The 18,704-nt window shown below is 27.7% G+C and overlaps 1 protein-coding gene and 2 long non-coding RNA genes across 4 annotated transcripts in view; 2 read left to right on the forward strand and 1 right to left on the reverse strand.

Moving 5' to 3' along the window:
• LOC126905969 (uncharacterized) overlaps positions 1–18,704 on the reverse strand; it is a 135,694-nt gene that overhangs the window by 49,446 nt on the left and 67,544 nt on the right. The window lies entirely within an intron of this gene.
• Positions 2,847–3,927, forward strand: LOC126906011 (uncharacterized). The gene is made up of 2 exons (XR_007704158.1): positions 2,847–3,483; positions 3,566–3,927. It is a non-coding gene; the product is annotated as an uncharacterized LOC126906011 (long non-coding RNA).
• Positions 8,445–17,150, forward strand: LOC126906009 (uncharacterized). Of its 2 annotated transcripts, XR_007704156.1 has the most exons (4): positions 8,445–8,729; positions 8,804–9,420; positions 9,486–9,601; positions 16,959–17,150. It is a non-coding gene; the product is annotated as an uncharacterized LOC126906009 (long non-coding RNA). The 2 variants fall into 2 exon arrangements; XR_007704155.1 differs by having other exon boundaries at positions 8,445–9,420.

The raw sequence follows: 18,704 nt of genomic DNA on the forward strand, positions 1-18,704 counted from the left end.
TTTGATTGGCGTTGATCTTAAGTAATACTATAACACTCTGGCCTCAAGCTTCGCAATGGCGTCAGGTATTTTTTAATGGAAAATTATGTTGCGCGTTTTGGTACGTAGAATGATTTTAAAGAGGAGACAGTAGTCCTACCGAAGGTGGTCGTGGACGTGATACGTTAGAGAAGAGACTACGATCGATAATAATATTCCTTATCGTTTAATTGACATTTTGATAAATACGACGCGACTTTCGTATTTTTTTTTTTTATTACAACCGCCGCAGCCGCCATTTAATAAATGGGACCGTCGTCGTATAAATGACCGTGTGATCTATATTGTGCAACGTTGCCAATGGAACAACCTTATAATGTGCGCACTTTCAACTCATATACGCGCTCATTATTACTATTACTATTATTATTATTCGGCTGTTGTTGTACCACATCTGCGAGTCGCGGTCGACAGAGCTCTATATTTTCACAACGCATAAAGAGAACGAACAATCAAGTAAAATCAAATAAACCGGTACAATAGAAAAATTGCGACTCATGACAATATGACGTTTAAAAGTAACGCCAAATCGGCTTATTATTATTTACCAATTACATAAATGAATTCAACAATATTTTGTAGTAATAGTAAAATGTACGTGGGGTCGGTTCAAGGTCTCCGTCGTCACAGCACCCGGTCGATATCAATATAATTGTGTCATTTCCGCAACTGCGTTTACATGACGATACTGTTCATTAACAAACTGGACGATCATTCAATTTTTTCGCTTGCAACATTGAGAAATTAATCAAAACTAACCATTCATTCCTGTCGAGAAACTTAATGGACGTGAAGACACCAAACTTTTGACCATTGCGATACACGTTTCATCTTAATTTATCAAAATGTGAATAATTGCTTGTCCGTTCGCAATAAATGATATTGAAGTTAAGGATTTATCATACACTGTACATGAAATCTTTATCAGTGAACTCGGTCTCACGAGGTGGCTTAAAAATTGCAACAACAGCGGCCTGTTGGAAGGCAAAATGTATTTTGGTGTGGTGAGTCTTCAGATTTATCTGTTATTCCAGCAATGACAACAGACAAATAGAGACAGTAAATCGAGATTACCATCGACAAACGACCACGCTTGGCTTAAGGTTGGGAAAAACGTTTGATACACAAATAAGTCAAATCAACTTACTCAATCGCAGGTAAAAATTTGCATGTTCGATCCAAAGAAACGAAACACAATCAAAGAAGATATATTTAGTTTATGTTACTCGCTCTTTTCTAATGTCATATCTGAGAACTTCGTTCAGTAATATTGTAATGCATCAACTAATATTTGAAATAAACTGTGGCAAATACAATGTATATTTGCGCAAACATTTGAATCATTAACAATATTGACATGTATATATAGAACAATATATATATATATGACACCACATTATGTGTCGCTGAAGAGATGAATAGGTAATTTTACTAACGTTCTCCTACTTAGCCATCTCGTCATTAGTGCGTGTGTTGGTTTTGAATTAAAAAAAAAAAACTCTATGATCCGCCATAAGATGCACTGTGATATTACGAACGAGTATTTTTTATATATAAACAGTATCCCCCGCTGATAAACAAACAAACTCTCGCATTAATTCTGTCATCATCGCAATGTTTTACTGCTTTAACGTGTAATTAGTGCGAAGTGCAGTGCATGGGAAAATCGCGTGCTGCAAATTGTTTACAAGGCGCTCCAGGGAGCACAACTAAGAAATAGTAAAAAATATCTACTTGATGAATTAATTTTAGATAAAAAAACGTTATTGCTTAACTATAAAAACTATCGTGTTTAAAAATAAAGTCATAAACACGTATTATCGAGTAAAATAATTTTTAAAAGCGACTTTAATCATTGTTGTTTCTCAATAAACTAAAAATATTCTATTAATTAAAGATTACGATTTTTTTTCCTGTACACAGGAAACAAATTTTATTGCAGTAAAATTTTTACATAATTTGAAATACTCATTTAAATAAGTATTTTTTTTTTTATATCTATTTGATGTGTATATTTTATACATGATATGTCATTTAAATGTTAATAACATAAAAATCGCGAAACTTTCGCAATGTTCATCCTCATCAACTTATCTACCTTATTTCGTTTGAAATATTTATAAATTTCCTGTTGTCTTACTATTTTTTAATTTTTTTAATTTCAATTATCTTCGAACGTAGTCTTTGTTATAGTTAACTTGTAAATAAAAATTAAAACAATGTCAATGAGATAATTGTATTAATATTATGGTATTCGGTTATCAGTTGTAATGCTTTGCGCAGTAATTAATTATAAACTCGAGATATTAACGATTGAATCCAACACGTAAACAGTTTATAATGTATATTTACACATTCCCAGTCTCTGTCGCCATGTGTTTATCCAAATAAGATTGGAGTGCTTACAATTTAAATGCAAATTTCGCAAGATGTTCACAAAGGACTACAGTAGTTATTTGTTAGATCGACTTGGACCAATCGCGTTTTCTACGGGTAATTTAACATAAAAAATTAAGAACAGACAACCTACGAATAGCTAAAGCGAGTGATTTTCTGAGGAAACTTTAAATTTTATACAATCTTAACATTAAGTTTTGTTATTTTCTCTACTTTTTCCTACTTCGAATGTATACAGTGTTCACATTTGTTAGGTAAAAATATAACATTTTTTTGTCACCCATGACATAATTGATACTGGTAAAACGGTATTGAACAGGTGGCTCTATGACGTCAAAGTGCGTTGAGAGTGAAATAAAAAGTAATAATAATAACCAGCAATTGATGATAAAATAAAAGCTGTTGAAAAGTATAAACTCGTTTACATGATTCATATATCATCGGGCACAATTTTTGAGCACCTACCTACGTTATTTAAAAACCGAAATTATAAATTATAAAAAAAAGAATTATAAGGAACAAGAGACAAAGTGGAATTTCTTAATTATAGTGTACAATATATTTTATAAAACGTGAAATTAATCCTATGGGCCGTAGTGTAATTAAATTGGCACGGAGTCGATCATTTATCATTCACACCTGTCAGACTATTTTTCCATGATTCAAGTATGAATAATTACTAAGTCTAGTAAGAATTAGCAAAAAATAAATCTACATTAAAATTCACAAAGTAACGTGTTCCGAGACGTTGCGGATTTAAAAGTATTATTAGCAAAATCGCCACACTAATATTAGGTTATCAAAAATGTGCCTGCATTTTTAACTTGTCAAAATTAAAAAATATGTCTACATAATGGTACGTTTAAGGATATACAAGCGGAAAAAATGATAGGTTATTCATCGTTGTGATATTTTACTTTTAACTGTCATCGGTTTCATTTTGTAGAGTTAATTTGGTGTTTATACGATTTATGATCATTGTGACCAGTCAACAAACCGAAAGTATCTATTTGTTGTTATGTTTTACCGCCGAAATGATTTATTAAAGTGAATCGATAAAATCTGTATTTAAGAATAATAACACACATATTGTTATAAGTTTTTGATAGAGTTTATGTTTTATTTTAAGGTGTCGAGAAGCTCATTACGAAACGCAGTGTATGAAATCAAATGATTACAAGACAGTAATTATTATGTACTTAAATATGATGACTTGTAAATACCTCGTGCGATTACATTTCTGTCGTGTGCCGTTGCGCTCAAAGCGAAACCAACTCGTCTTGTCCAACGCTAACACTGCCAGAGTTTGACGAACGATCGATACGTCTGAAAAGGCTAATAAAAAATTCAAAGCGAAAATAGAAAATATAAATAAAAAGAACTTATGTATTGATCACAACCGGTTGTTGTGCGGATGTCGCGGGAAACGCTGCACGGAAGCGGCGACCTATTCGATCGCACCGCACACAAACACAGGCGACCGCACATTCACGTACTGCGGAGCACGCGTCGAGTTACCGTTCACGACTGAGAACAAGCAACAGAACCATTTGGCGAGCCTCTGTCGTTTGTGGTCATGTCAGATCGACAGGAGGGAGGAGGCTGTCCTGTGGGACTTCCGCAGATAATGGATATTATTGTAATTGTATTTATTTTATTATTAGGTACGACCATGTATAATTGAATCCGGTTTTAATGGGCTCCAATAGTTTCCTACGAGAGCAAAATGTCATGAATGAAAATTCAAACAAACCCAATTTGAAGATATCTTTGTTCAAGACTGGTTTATAACGTCGGCCGCGTGGTACTTTTTTATTGCTTCAAAATCAACACAACCAATTGTATTGCAATCATCACGTTTCTTCTATTCGTTTTATAGTATCCATATTGTTGGCCGTTTTATTGCACGGTAGTTGTACGGTTTGTTGACGCAAATGCAATTAAAGTCCAATAGGTGTTTTTAATAGTTTTATTTCTTTACTATTTTTATGTTCGTCGTTTTTTATCGCAAGTGCTATATCTGTGTTCAGTAGTCAACGTTTCATAATTAAGTACTAAAAAGTTTTATTGATTTTAAATGGTTCATTGCGCTCTAGACGGCTATCGATGATACTCATTAGTAGTGACAAGATGGTTGCAATAAATTAATATTTCTGTTGCATGTGCATCGAGTCGCTCTGGACGAGATTCAAATCGTAATTTATGCTCTTTTATTGGGGAAATATTGTATATTCTGTTCTTTCACAACATTTCTAAATCAACGGAAAAATATATATATATATATTTTTTTCATAAATCGTGCTTAACATAATAACTAATAGTCACAGATTAACATTCGATGCACACACGTCTCGCTCATGTTCGCTGAAACACTCCAATCAATTAATTATTGTATTTCGATTATTCAAACCAAACATTGTGTACGTCAATATTAATCAATAGAATAATGAAAATATCAGTATATTATTAAAGCACACAATTTTGAGTCTGCGTAAGTTGAGTGTTAAGAGCTATTAATAACAAACCCGCAAAACAACTAATTTAATACATATGCTCATATTCAAAAATCAATATGACCAAAATTATGTTTATGTATACCATCCCAATTAAACAATAGTTAGACTTGAAATTATTTAATAAACATTTTATTGGTTTATTCTAATTGATTCTTGTCAAACAAGAAGAAATCGATTGAATTTAAATTAACGTTGCAAAAATAATATTTTACTAACAAAGTTACATGTGTCTAATCAACACAAAAAATAACATTCTGATACAACTGATAATCAATGTGATAGAGTTATTAATTAAGTATAGTTTTGAAATTAAATATTGTACATTTTTTGAAATTACAATTTTGTTTATTGTTAAGGGTAATTAAGGCTATATTATCTTTTTATGTGTAAAAAAAATAAAGCAATGCTTGCAAACTATTTTTGGACGCATTTAAAAATATATTAACCAAATAATGATACATTTTTTCTAAAATAATTAAAATGAACCACATATGTTTTCTTTAAATCGCACTACTTTTTTGCAAAAACGATATAATATTGATATTTTATGCTGTAAAAATAAATAAATACATTTTTTTTATTATAATAGTTAAAGAAATACATAAAAAATAAAAATAATTTGTAATTTTAAGTCTTATTCAAATCAGGAGAGTACTAGAGGGGATTTTTGAATAAAAATAATTAGTTGAATGGTTTAGTTACGGTAAAAAATAAACCTAGTGTTATCCAGGTACATACCTAAAGGAGTCATCAGGTTTTTTTTAAATTGCTTAGTAGACCAAATGAAAATTAGTTTAATGCATCTAAAAGTTTTTTAAGGGGGAAGAAGGTAACTTCATTTTGAATGCATATAAAATTAATTTTTTCAAGTAAAGGTTACTTGCTAAGTCAATTTTCTTATTAAAAAATCATCTTGCCTTAACGTAGGGCTAAATGACAAATTTGAATTTTTTTCTAATTAATAAATAATTCTTAAAATAACAAACAATTATTATTCAGCTTTTTACATTTGGTTTGCAAGGGCGCCGGAACTATTTTTACATGGGGCGGCAAAAATTTAATGACCAAAACTCGATCCTTGATTGTTACCACGCTAAAAAAATGGAATAACCTATTTTTTTTGGTGTTTTTTAGTGATCATAAAAAAAATCTTGAAATTTATAAGTTTTACTCATAATTATACATATTATTTTTATTATATTATTAATAAGTATTGATAATAAAATAAAATATAGTTTATAGATTAATTACAATTTTTTTTTATATATTATAATAAATAAAAAAAAATTACCTTGCAATTAACTTTAAAGACTGTTTAGTTCAATTTATGGGACATGTAATATTAAACTTTTTTAGCAGAATAACTTAAACTTTAGAAATATATAAATGAAATTCTAAAAAAAAAAATTTAATTTTTGTTGAAAATTTAATTGAAATTTTATGTTAGTAATAAAATTCTTAAAACATAAAACAAACATCATTTACATTTAAAATACAATGTATTTATGAAAAAAACTATAACAGTTAAACTTTTAAAAATAAATAACATTAAAATTCAGCATTGAAAATAAAAAATAAATATTATAAAAATTTGAATATTATTAGTCAGTTTTGTTTTTTTGAGAATATACCCAAAAATAGATTTTCACTCTGGCGTTCTAGATATAAATTCTTGAGCTTTGACATCTAAATTAATTATAAATGTTATAGATTTATGAAAATGTAAAATCATCGTATGTGTTAATATTTTTGGAGATATGGTTGATCTTAAATAAGTTTTAAATCTTCCCAGTACAGAATAGAAGCGTTGAGCAGTTGCTGGTATAATCAATATTAATTTAATGAGTTTGGTAACTTCAGAAAATAAAGTTACATTAATATTTAAATAATTATTTTGTAAATTACTTATTTTATCTGAAATACTAGAATCAATTGGTACAACTGATAAAAACATAACTAATTGTGCTTGGTGTTTAACTATATCAAAATTTTCATTCTCATTATATAAATTATTTAAAATCTCTTAGTGTGATTTTAACGTACTTAGATCTAATAATATGATCTTCAACTTAGCCTAGTTTTTTAAGCCTTCATGATTAAATCTTTAATCAATTTCATTTCTCAAGTAGTCAATTACTTCAAACATATCTTTTTTTAATGTGCATTTTGGTTTTAAATACAGAAGTACTATTTTTATGCTGAAATCGTTTAGGTATTTTATTGACACGTTTTGTATCTTATATTGATTCTAAATCATATTTATTTGAATTTAATTTTGTTAAATCAAACATTTTTTCAAAAAAATTCATTAATTCTGAAAGATAAAAGTGTTTCTTTTAATAAATTTTCACATATTATTGAATCAGATGCACAAAACTTGGGATCCTGTAACATTTTTGCAAATTGTTCTAATGAACCAAAAATATTTATTGATATAATTAAAAAAAACACTGTTTTTAATTTATTTAATTTTTTCAAATACCCTTTGAGTAAATTCTTCCTTTCATCTGCTATATATATATATATATATTTCTATTAAGTATTTCACTTAATGTTTATTGAATCTTTTGATCATTTTCATAAAATCTTTTCGACCTTTTCATTCTAATAGACCAATTAGTTAGACTAAATGGAACAAGATCTTGTTTTTTATTACTTAGATTGTATGCTTGAAAACATGGTTCTAATATTTTCATATTTTTTTTTCTTTTAATCGATTCAAGAATAGAATTTGATACATCCTTAACCATAGTAAAACTATCACAAATAAAACTATTTTTTTTAGTAACTTCATGTAATGCTAAAATAATGATTACTGCAATGTACTATTAAGTACATTGCAGTATACTTTTTAGTATATTATTTTTAATTAATTTTTTTATACCATTAAATCTACCTTACATGATGACTGTGCAATCAAAACAGTGACATCTTAAATTATCTGGAAATAACATAAACTACCTAACCAATAAATCTTTGATTGCATTGAAAAATGTTAACGTTTTACTATCAGGTATATTATAAAACCCAGTAAAGGCTTCATGATCTTCAATGTTTGAATCTAAATAGTGTATTCAAAAATAAATCAGTCAATTAGCAGAAATATCATGTATTGAATCAGCAAAAATGGAAAAGAAGTCTGATCTTTTTATTAAATTCAATAGTTGACGCTGAACATTCAATGACATGATTTCTAAAATTTCATTTTGAATATCCTGAACTCAATTAATTATTTTTTTGTTGTATCCATGATTTTAATACTGATATATCATGACATTTTTCTTCTAATAAAACAATACAATTACCATTATCACGAGTATTATCTCTTATACTAATTCCCATTTGGCTTCGGTAATGTAATGTACTTATTATAGTTAGTAAGGTTATAGAAGAGTATTTTTTTTCTTCTAACTTTTGTTTAGAAATTAATAAAATAATTAGTAGTTTTTTTATTTCGTTTTAATAAAAATTTAACAGAAGTCAAGTGCGTTTTACTACTTTCATGGACATGAAATTTTTCGAATGCCTTTTTCCAATTATTGAATCCATCCAGTAAAAATTAAATATCAATAGTTGTCTACATTATGTTTAGTCTTAAGATAATAAGTTACACAGTCAACACTTGAAAACAGAATAAAATAGTCAAAACAGAATTCTTGATCTGATTGTATATTATAGTGAAGCCAATTGGAATTTTCAAATCACATACTATCACATAATCGTTGTTTTGTTTTTGAGAATTTTAAATGTTTAGAAGGTTCATACTTTCAATAACAGGTAAATCATTATTTTGTACTTTAAACATAATTTTATATATATTTTTTAATCAATTTAATATATTCCTCTTTAAGAATAATTCGGCAATAGATATGAACAAAGATAATTGATAAAAGTATTGCGTGGTGTTGCTGCTCTAAAGAAGAACTTTTTTGCTAGTGATAATATAATAACAATAAACATAGTATTGGGTACTTACACAATCTGAAATCCATAATAAATTATATATTTTATTGGGGTACATAATGATACTTTTGCGCCCTTCGTATTTTAATCAAGGGAGCAATCGCCCCCTGCCCTCTCATTACCGGCACCACTGTTTGGTCTCATTATATCAAGTAATGTTTCTACGAAGTTCCAAGTTATTGTAGTGAATATTCTCTTAAAGAATATTCTTCCCTAAGCTTAAGAATATCAACTTGCCCTCCCCTCCCTACAAATAATTTTTAAATATTAATTAGACCAAATAAAATGTTTATTGATAGAGCTAATTTTTTTTACGGATTCACACTAACTTTTAAGTATGTGGTGCATATCAATATTTTTATTAGTACCTAATGGTGTGACTAATTATTTATAATTCTGGTCATTAATCAAACATTGTCAAAGCTTTGAAACTATTGTAAAATGAATAAAGAGCCAAAGACAAAATGATCAATAAATATATGTTAATTTTTCGTATTTTAACTGTGTGAGTAATAAACATATCTTTCTTACAATGCAATCTGCTTATTTCTAAGTTTGATTTTTATTTAGGTTGTCAGGTACAGACATCAGGCCAAGAGGTTACCCCAGTCATCCCAAATAAAACATGGTGTTTAAAATTAGTCACAATAAAGATATTTTCTGAAAATCTCCACGTGTTTGCACAAGTACATAAATATTAATTTTCTTATTTTGAATTTTGATGAGTTTCTATAATCAACTTATAAATCGACTTTTAATAGAGTACAATTTGAAATGCATAAATATTTTAAACATATTTACGTCATAATCTTGTTTGTTTGAAAAATTATTTAAAAAAAAGTGGCGGAATTAAATTACCAAAAAAATATGAACCTACTAACCGTGTAAGGTCATGCTAGTATAATATATACCATTGTTCTGAGTAATATACTCAGAACAATGGAGTAATTTTATAAAAAATGAAAGTAATATTTTTTATTCAAAAACAAATTGTAGTTTTTACATATAAAAATCTTACAACGTATAACATTGAAATTTCTACCATGATTCACAAAACTTTATTGTTTTATATTAAAAAAGAGAAGCAAGTGTTGCCGAATAAGTAACATAGTCAATGACATCAATCCTAACATTCTTTGTTAATTTGGATAATTTTTATGTATGTTTCTTGACTAATATAAACTGTTTCTGTTATAACCAAGGCCTTTATGATCCGCTCTTTTCTACGANGGTATGGGATAATTTTTATGTATGTTTCTTGACTAATATAAACTGTTTCTGTTATAACCAAGGCCTTTATGATCCGCTCTTTTCTACGATACCAAAAACATTCAAAATTTACTCTAGTAAAAGTAAGAAATAAAATATGAAAATTTTGTTAATCGTTTTTCGTTTTACGACAAAATTTAATGTAATAATTTGATAATCTATATAATACCTTAGTCATATTTACTGTATGACGTGTTACATTGAAGAAATCTGAAATAAATGTTGAATAAGTCTGTTATATGAAAATTGTCTAGTTATTCACACATCAATTTATTTTGATATTGTTTTTCAATGCATTATACGTTTTTTATGAACTCTCCATGTTATTTGCGTAAGTTTTCCTACTTAAATATTATTTTTAACTTTTTAAGTGGCCTATCAGAGTAATGTTAAATAACATATGACTGAGTTATGACAGTTGATGACTTCCGTTTTAAATTAGTCCTTAGACTTAAAGGAAATAAGTTTGTATGGAACTATTATTTTTCGTAGCACGTTTTTTTTATTATTATTTAACTTAAACAGCTGCACCAGTAATTGTGCCGAGTAAAACTTCAAATTATATTCTCAAAACACGATATGACCTGGTTTCTTAATAAAAACATTATAGTTTATTCAGAATATGTGATTGGTGATCATAATATTCATTCAAAATATTATCGTGGTTGGCGTATTAAGCAGAGGAGCAATATAATTTACATAGGATTTTTTTATTTTATGTTACAATATTTAATATTTACACACAAATGAATTTATTAAATACTTGAAATGCATATTCGTAGGTAGTACTCACAACAATTTTAAAAGTAGTCATGGGAAATAAATTAAAAACAAATGTTATATCTTAGATATTATCACATCAAGTAAAAAATAATTTTGACTTAAAAAAAATACAGTTAATTGTTATTATCTTACAGTAATTAGGCATAGATTGTTGTATGTAATTTTGTGCGTAATAACGCGATCAGCACAAAATATTAGCTCAGATAGTTTAATAATGTTCATTATGGGTATCTAATCAGTATTTGATCAGAAGATGAGAGACCTATTGGCTTATAGACTTTTTAATAACCCTTACTAAGACAAGAGAGTGAATAGATATTTTATAAGACATTGTTATTAATGTAAATACCAAGTTCTTTGGTCATTAATTGTTGATAAATTAGTTAAGATCTATAATGGGAATGTAGTTTACACTTACCTATCGATGACTTTTGGTGGCTTTGATATATCGAACATTCTACAGACAAAAGGTGAAATAATTTGACTGATAAAGAGTCGCTTACAATTATTACAACTTGGTATATCGATACATATAAAAATGGTACAATGCACTTGCATTGAATTTGATGCATGTAAACTAGTATGGCATGAATAACACATATGCTTCATTAAATGCACCCAATAAAAATACGTAGGAGTATCAAGATGTATTAATAATTAAAATTCGATGGTCAATGTGATGGCAAATGATGATAAGAGATGTTTCTAACGTGTTTATTAGACACTTATCCGACAGCTTACGTGTAGGTAGTTGATTAGTGGTTACATACTATTCATTGCGATTATCAATCTTGATTGATATTTTTGATAAAATTTTTAATTCAATATATATAAAATTATGTATTAATACATATGAAATTAAAATTTTTTCAATAAAATATAAATTTTATTATTATTAAATAGAAGAAAATGTTTATATGTCTTAATTCATTATAACAAGTTAGTATCAATCGGATGTGGATTTTTGTTTGGCTTTTACATTTTGGATTGGAAATTTGATTCATTTATAATTATAAGCTTATAGGCTGTAATATGTAGACTTATTAATTGTTGTTTAAAAATATATCGATGTGCACTTGTTTACGAAAGTAAAAAGTTCACTGTATTGTTAACTCAAAGGGATCATTTTTATAATGTTGGCTAATTTTGAAGCAAAATTATTTTTAATTGAACATATTTACAACATACAATTTTACCATTTTTATCTCTGGTTCTATAAATTAACTAGGTAACATTGAAATATTTACACCTAGGTAATATATTATTATGGCGAGTTGTCTCATTTCGAGAATAATACTAATGCTAAGTAGAAAATAAAACTTTAAATCATATCAACGTTTGTGATTTTGTTTCTGGCAGAATTCCATTTTGCGACACTTGATATTAACTCCCTGCTGATACTGCCTGTTCAATAGTATTAACCGATTGTAGTTGTTATCAGATTCTCCTCAGTAAGAATGCGTTAATTTCTAATTGCACATAATATATTTAAAACACAGATATCTGACGTTCACAGTAAAAATATGACTTGAATTGCATTATCACTTCTCATCACCAATGACGTTAAATTAATGTATCTAGTTTTAAAAGTACTTGTTTTTAATTTTTATTAGGTTCTGAATCTATTAAAATAAATTTTCAGCAGTACAAAAAACGAAACGATACGTGTCATATGTTTGATCATAAAAATATCAACACGGCCCATATACCACATAACTATCAAGTTTTAAATATTAATGAGAACACGAGCACGATAAAAGTTAAACCTTCGTAAAGTGAACTTTGAACTATTTTGTTTTTATTGTAAACAAGATTTGAAAACCATTTACTTTGACTTATTATAATGTTAAAGTGAACTAGCGTCTAAGTATAGAATCTAGTAGTCGTAAAATTTCGTCGGCTATTTACTTATGCATTTGCACACTTAGTAGGTAATAATTAACTTTAATCTAAAAAAATCTAGTTATATATATACGCAAAAATTAATTTGAAACCTATTAAATTTCCATTAACTATAATATGTAAATATATTCATAATCAAAACAACTTATAACTATTGTTGTATATTTTAATTTTAGCTTCGATGCGAAGCTGAGAAGGTATTGCTTTTACTATTATATGTTTTTTTTTGTATCTTTTACCATTTTTTCTCAGCTCTCACCGAACTGATTTCTTTCCATGATACGTCAAAAATTGAAATATATATATATCTTAAATTAAAGCTAATGTGTAATATACTTTATCATGGAAAAAAAAAATTTCGGACTTTATTTTATCTTCACGGTGAAAATGGCTACCGAATGCTATTTTTGTGTGAAAATTCTCGATTTTATATTTTACATTTTTAACTTTATTATGCTATAACTTTTTGAAAAATGTATGAATCAACACAATTTTTTTGAAAAATAATATTTTTTAATAATCCCTTTTTCATTCGACATACTTTATCTTAATCAGGATATTAATAAGGAACTAGAAGATCATGTAGCTTTTGGAATAATTCACCAATTTTTTAAAATTAAACACTATCTACAGATTTGCAAATGTTTTTTTTTTTTTATAGTGATTTTAATCATTGTCAGATATCATCATACTTGATCCAACTATGCTACGTCACCACTGTGCCGCGATCCCCCTGTGATGGATTTATTATTATCTACATTCAACATAAGTGTAAAATAAGCTTAAATGTTTAAAGGAAATCTATTTCAGTCATAGACATACATTTCTATGTAGAGCATTAAGTATTGAGTATCTATTCAAAGTAGCGAGAATTGTTGGTTTTATAAAATCGAATAGTTAATAGTTTTTTGTTCGACTTATAAAATAAATGTATTCCGGTTTGTTAGGAAATATAGCTCAACGTGTATAAATGAAATTTTTGAGGAATAATTAATTGTAATTTCAATTTATACCTATGCAGAAATTGTCAACTAAGTTTTCACATTGGACAATTCAAGTCAGTTGAATAAAAATCAAATAGTAGAGATTGAATTGATTTTTAATGACTTATAAGAAGATCTGACCATAAAACCAAATAAGATATAGTATTATTTACTTTGAGTTGAGTTATTCTATTCTAAATATATATATGTATATATTCAGAAGAATAAAGATATTTAATAACATCAAATTAGTTGTCGTTCTATTTCATCAAAAATCAAAATAGATTTTATTTTATTTTTCTGTGTTATAAAAAAAATTGATAATGTTTAAAGAAGTATAAATCAGATGACTGTCTGTAAAAACTAACATTAAACTTTTATAATATCGTTGTAAGAATCTATTTCTAACATGTCCAGAGAAGGAGTTATGATTATATTCTGGTCCAATAAATTTCCTTATTTAGCTTGCGGTTATATAATAGCTAGTGCTAACAATGTCTTTAATGAATTTAATTTGAACATATTTTCCAATAATAGTTATAACCTATGTTACTTTTTGATTAATGGAATTATCTTTTCATCTAACCATTTTTAATAAAAATTCTAGTTTATTGAATAAAATTTACATGAAATTCTATATGAAATTATGGACAGTGAAATTTATTAATTTTAAGTTTTATATAAATATATAATTATATAATTTACCTTGAATAGTATTTTATCAATCTAATAAGAAAGTCTGTAAATATCCAGTGTTAATAATCTAATGTATATGTAGTATATTTTTATTTAACTATAATTTATATAAATTAGACCTGTTGACTAATAGTTTCATGATTATATAGGCAACAAGTATATTAAAGGGCTATGAGAGTTTTAATTTTGGAGTTATAGGATTCATTCGTTAAACTAACCTTCAGGCTTTTTTGGGTTGAAAACACTCTAGCAATTGTGTTTGTTCACGTGTTAAGATGAAATTAAAAATATTAAGAATTTATATTATTATAGTATCATTCATTTATTATTTATTAATAAGAAAACACACAGCAGCCGCTGAAAGTAGTCAAAATAAAAGGAATGGTATAAGTTATTCGTATAAGCGCCGATAATTATAAATAAACAAATATCGGTCGTATATTAACTATAACCTGGAATAGCACTAAGTAGTGACTGAAAATCAAAAACAATTAAGCGTTTATATTGGTACGGAGTCTTGAATTTGTATGTTTTTTATTAGTTATAATTAATAAGAGTTTATGTGGACTGAAGCCGGAGGTATAGTTTTATGGTTGTGAGAGCTCCAAAGATTTATTTTATTGCACTAGTTAAGCATATATTATTAAAATGCTTAGCTGCAGGCTGTTCAGCGAAGACCAGTCCTAGCAATGGTTACTGTATTGGGTACCGCAACAACAGCATCATATACGGAGGCGTCGCGATATCGAATACACAACGCTGTGCGGTAAAAGAAGCGTTTGTATCAGTACGGTGTGTACTGATAGAAATCGCTTCTCAGTCTCTCTCGATCGTATTGTAAAAAATATAAATATGAAAAAAAGAAATGAAAATTTATGTGGCTTGGATGGTGATCGAGATTTTCGATTCAATGTCACCACTATACGCCGCCTACGCAGTCAGAAAAATATATTCATGATAATAGTACACAAGCTGTTGTGATAAAATGATAGCGTAGAGCTGTACATAGATAGTTGTTGACAGAACAGAAGTTACTGTTTAAACACAACAATACATTTCAGCTTAAGGTTCAAACCCAATGAGATTATGAATGTATTATTCGTTATGCTCCACTCTATTGTAAGTTTTCGATAAGAAGAGAAACATCGATAATTCAACACAGTAGTAACAATTGACACGAAGGAGGACTATGAGTATTTGATAAATCATTACCATTACTATTAACTCTCATATGCAAATGTAATGTGTGGCCAACTATGTTTAATAAACATCTCAGGTTCGCGTCAAAGCTAAATTATAGTTGGCGGTGTACTTGAAAGAGATCTGAATGAAAGAGAAGGAAAGGAAGGAAACAAGACTCATAAATTTATACTTTTTATTGTATGAGATCTAATAATTTAAAGCTTTTTATTTATTCAATTTGTAATATGTTTTGCTGTACACTTTTGCATATCTAGAAGAACTTGACAGAATTGTTTAAGACCCGGTGATAGCATTTGGTACAGATTAAATGTTCTGTTAGGTGTTCAAATTATTTATGTGGTAAGAAATTATATTGAAGGAAATGAAAAGTCTATTAAATGCTTAATGGTACTTCAAAACTGTCTCCCAGTGTTAATGCAGTAATTTATATTAATATCTTATTTACTTTTTAACACGTTTTTAAAACAATAAGATTGCTATTAATTTGATTCCCATGTACAAATTTTATTCAATGAAAGTCATGGAAGTTTGTATTATTAAAAACTCCAGTAAGATTTAAATGTAATATAAAATCTGAAAAGTTTTTTTTATTAATAGTTATTAATAGTTTATTAACTATTAATAGTTAATTATTAAGATTATTACCTTATTTATTGTGCTTAATAGAAAGGTAGACAATACACTATATGTAGACCCTTAAAAATTTAGAATATACATTTTTTCAGAATAATTTGAATTAATATGCGCCGCTGAACTCTTGATCAATCGTTATGTAATATATTAATATTTTTGTACTGATAATCTATATGTGAATAATAATACACTAGTAATGTATAATTTATAGCTCAATAAGCTTCAAGTAAACTGCCATGTGTGCGATCAAGTCACGATAAAACAATAAAACCAATGTCCTATACAATTACTAGGGCTGTAAAGTAATACTTTCCTTAATAAAAACTATGTTCAGCATCTCCTGTATATTCAATCGATAAAAATTAAAATCTATTAAAAATCAATAATCATTATTTATTTCGTGACTTTGTGAACATATTAATATGGTGTACTTGTCAGCGCGCAGTATGTATTAAAGTGGTTATTAAAAAATAGTATTTTAAAATTAAATCAACTGTTCCTTCTCAATGATCAAAATAATAATAATAAAAAATCAGTTAAACATCTTTAATATTATTATTTTAATGTTCTTAAGTGGGTTCCATGGACACTGGATACAATATCAATTTTATAGAAAAACGAACAACTTTAATTATATTGTCAAGCATCAATGTTACAATGTTGGATACCAAAAATACGAATGTTTTTTACCCAACATGCTGTTTATCATCAACATATCAAACATTGAAGACGATAAAAATATCAAGATTGTTTATAAAATAATATTTAATTGTGTGTAAAATAATTATTTATATTAAACTATTTTTAGACGTTTATATTTAAATTTAATTTTTAATTTTTAAAATAATTTATTTTATTTTGATATGGCTGTTGTTAAACTTATTATAGAGTTCAAATTCAAAGTGACTGTCATTATTCTACTAATATGTGTATTATGTATTAATATTTTCCTTAGAATAAAACTGTAATACTTTTAAGTGTGATAATAAAGTGTGAATGAGTTTGAATTTGTGGTAAGTATATTGTTTTTTTTTAAATAAACTGATTTTTCCCCTTGAGCTGAATAGGTCAATTGATACTTTGGAAAAATAAGTCCAAAACTTAATAAAATATTATTTTTTCAATTGGATCTATGATCATATTTTTAAACATATTTTTCATCGATTCACTAAAACTACTATTGATAAGTTAGTATTTCTCAGCATATAAATTTAATTATCTAAAAATTAATTTTTGTCATTTCAGCTTTAAGTGCTGCATTAATTTTACAAAATGCTCATAGATTACACTAGTAAATAGCAATATGAACGTTAATGTGGAGGTATTAGTTACCTTTTATTGATTTATTGATCTAACAATCTTTCATAAATAATTCATATAAAATCAAAATATTATTTATGTTCAACAAATTAATTTTCAAAAGTATGAAGTTTTAACGTTTTTCAAATCATCTTTTCATTTGTATTGTTAAGAACTGCATGTGATTAAATATTAAGTTAAACGATTCTCGAGGGTTTCTGCTATAGACAATAGAAGCAGAGTTTGGCTATTGAATTCGTTAATCTAATAAAACACCACAGATGTGTAGTGTGCACGATGCTGTAAAGAAATGCGTTCGCCCACACTTAGAGGTGAGTTGGCGCCGTAGGTGTGGGTGGGCCAACATTTTCGCCGCCAAACGTAAGAAAATACATTTTTTTCATTACAGTTTTACATCTTTGATGTAATCGTCCAGCCGTTTATCAGTAATAACCTCAGTGATTGATGAACGTGCTCATACGGTTAGTAATATTTTACAGGATAATGTTATTTCATCGACTGGCGTTGAATGCATGACCGATTTATAGTCAAGAAAGCAATACGATAATGGAAGAGGTTGGAATGGATGATGGTTAATAAAAAAATTGCCTATACACTCGTAACACTTTGGGGACATGGTCGTTTAATGTTGTTCGCGATTCTTAAGGATGCTATCTAAAGTCTATCCGACTTAGGTCGTGACGACGCTGCTACGGTTAAACACGTGCATACAAACCCGGTAATATCGAAGGGGAAAAATTTTCGCATTTTGCATTGGAAAGAAGGGAGAGAAAATGAGAGAGAGAGAAAAAATTACCAATGAGAACGTGACTAACTGACAACGATGATAACGCGTGTGGGTATGCCTCCACGTTGACGTTAGCCAATATTGTATGTATATGATACTATTATAATATGATAACCTTATCTCGGCGATACGATATAAAGCAGCATACACATAAATGATATATAATCATATCGAGAAATGGAATTTTCATTCAAATTATAATAAATATTGTTC

This window comes from Daktulosphaira vitifoliae, unplaced genomic scaffold, assembly GCF_025091365.1.
Source record: "Daktulosphaira vitifoliae isolate Bord-2020 unplaced genomic scaffold, ASM2509136v1 Scaffold_4, whole genome shotgun sequence".
Taxonomy (NCBI): domain Eukaryota; kingdom Metazoa; phylum Arthropoda; class Insecta; order Hemiptera; family Phylloxeridae; genus Daktulosphaira; species Daktulosphaira vitifoliae.